Genomic DNA, 2,356 nt, shown 5'->3' on the forward strand with positions numbered 1-2,356 from the left:
GTTTAGTTACCATTTTAGCAAATTTGCATCTGGCTGGTTTACTGCTGGGAGAGGGTCAAAGTCCAACCTGCTGCAGAACACAGGTCTCAGGCATGAAGGTCTGTGGGGAGCAGCAGCCTCTGCTCTCCTGTCCTGTCCCCGCAGCCTTACTGTGGGTGTCTTCAAATCTCCCCTGCATAGCCAGAGGGCTGGGAGGAGGCTTCCAGGGCTGTGAGTCTCCTGGGTAGCCTTCAGCATTGCCCCTTCAATTATTCTAGACAATAAATAATTGATAATGAAGGAGTTCATGGTGACTGAGTTGAAATCCAAGGCTTAAGGCTTGGTGGGACAGACGTTTTGTGGATGTTAGTGCATTACTGGCAGATTAAAGGAGAAAAAAGACCTGTTTTCCAGATCTCTCAAGCTCAGAGAACTTGTCCCTTCCAGCAGTAATCTTGTAGTAGTGGATGAAGCAATGCTTTGCAATAGTTACGTTAACTTGCAGGCATTTTAAAGAGTTGTTTTCTGTTCTAAGGCTCCATCAGACATTCCGTGCAGGGGGCAGGTGTGTGCTGCGGGGGCTGTCCACAGCTTTCTGGAAGAACTCCAGGAGCTTTGAGTGGGCTTTGCCTCTTTGGACTTGCACCGGGGCCACAGTTGCATGGTCTTCCTTATGTTTTCTTCCCAAAGACAGACCATCTGGTTCTCTTCTGATCATTTTTCTTCAAGAGATGGCTTGAGGCTATGCTATTTGCTGACAGTCAAGCAGGACCTAGAAGTAATGTTTTGTGAGTGAAAGCTGTAAAACGAAACCTGGAGACAGGAGAAACACTTTGGGATCGTGACACCTCCAAAGCAGTCACCCTCTGGTCAGTTCCAACATGCTGGGTGCAAGCCCTGTTGCAGGAACAGAAGTTTCTGCAGTCAGATGCTATTTGCTGTGTGCGAGCGTACCTGTGCGCAGGCAGGTCTTCCCCTGTGTTTTTTTCTGTATTTTTCTCCCCTGTTGAATAGGATCCTCTTGCAGTGGAGAGGGTGCTTCTTGCTCACGCTCTCCCTGATCTGATGCCATCGTTATTTTTCCCTGCTCGCCTTTTTGCAGCAGTTGTGTGGGCGTGCATACACGTGTAGCTCAATGTACAAGTAGCCACAGCCTTCAAGGGTTCAGAGCCGGGCCAGGACGTGGGCGCAGCCGGAGGGAAGGAAGGCAGGAGGAATTGTGCTGAAGGCTGAGGATAACAGCCTGTTAGCCAGGGGGTGGGTGGCTCGGGGAGTTCAACTTGGAAATGTAAAGGGTGAAATAGCGATGAATTAAATGGTTGAGATAAGTGATTTGCAGAAGGGCAAAAGGAGGGGCACACAGGCAGCAAGCTGAGGCGTTCATTGACTTCTTCCCTGTGTAGGGTTACTCTTCTGATGTATTAAAGTCTTGCCCAATGTGACCAAAAAAAGTAGAGTGAGGGTTGGTTTTGTACCTAAGCGTGTTGGTTTGGAAATAGCTTGCTTTTTTTCTGTGTGCAAGTGCTGCCCGCGAAGCTGGGCTCTAGGGAGGTGCCGGCACCTACTGTTGTCAATGTTTTCTTTGACATAGATGATTTTTGCTGCTGCTCCTTCGTGATACTGTGGTAGAGCCCTCTTGAGGACAACACAAACATAACTCCCATCCAACAAAACTCCCCAAACCTGGGGCAAAATTGTGATTTTTTTTTTTTTTTTTTTAAATTATTATTCTCTGCAGGACTCTTTGCTGTCACCTGTCTTCTGGCTTTTGATTGTAGCTTTGCATAAAGCTGACTGAGGTGGTGCTTTCGTATGGGAGATGCTGGAGACTCTGTGGGGTACAGGGGGTGCGGAGGGGGCACGTCTGTGTCTCCTGTCCCAGCAGCAATCCTTGTGCTCCCCCAGCCCCAGTAGCTTAGCTGAGGCTGGAGGCTGAGATCCTCCACCCAGCCTGATACTGCCTGGGGACATGCGAGGGTCCTGAGGAAGGTCCTGTTCTCCTTCTGTCTGCAAGTCCTGAAACTCTTGGAGTTAAATGTGGCTCTGCAGATTGTATCCCCCTCTTCTTCACCTGCTCCTTGCTCTTCTTCCCATGCTGGCTATTTCCTGGTCCTGGTTTGCAGAGGACTGTGGCAAGTTCCTCGCTCTGGGCTGGGGCTTGTTGCTCTCCTGCAACCCTTGGGACAGACACAGATACTCTATGTTTGTCAGCCTCTGCTATCTGTACAACAGCAGGATTTTTTAAAAAAAGTTCCACTTTAAAGTCGCACGCAATCCACCATGTCTTCTGTGATGGCTTCATGGTGGAGATCTGCTGGATTTTGTTAAGTTTGGGTGAACTTCGCTTTGCAGGCTGTGGCTCCCGCAGGGGCCTTAC

The sequence above is a fragment of the Apaloderma vittatum genome, unplaced genomic scaffold (assembly GCF_000703405.1).
Source record: "Apaloderma vittatum isolate BGI_N311 unplaced genomic scaffold, ASM70340v1 scaffold19173, whole genome shotgun sequence".
In the NCBI taxonomy this organism is placed as follows: domain Eukaryota; kingdom Metazoa; phylum Chordata; class Aves; order Trogoniformes; family Trogonidae; genus Apaloderma; species Apaloderma vittatum.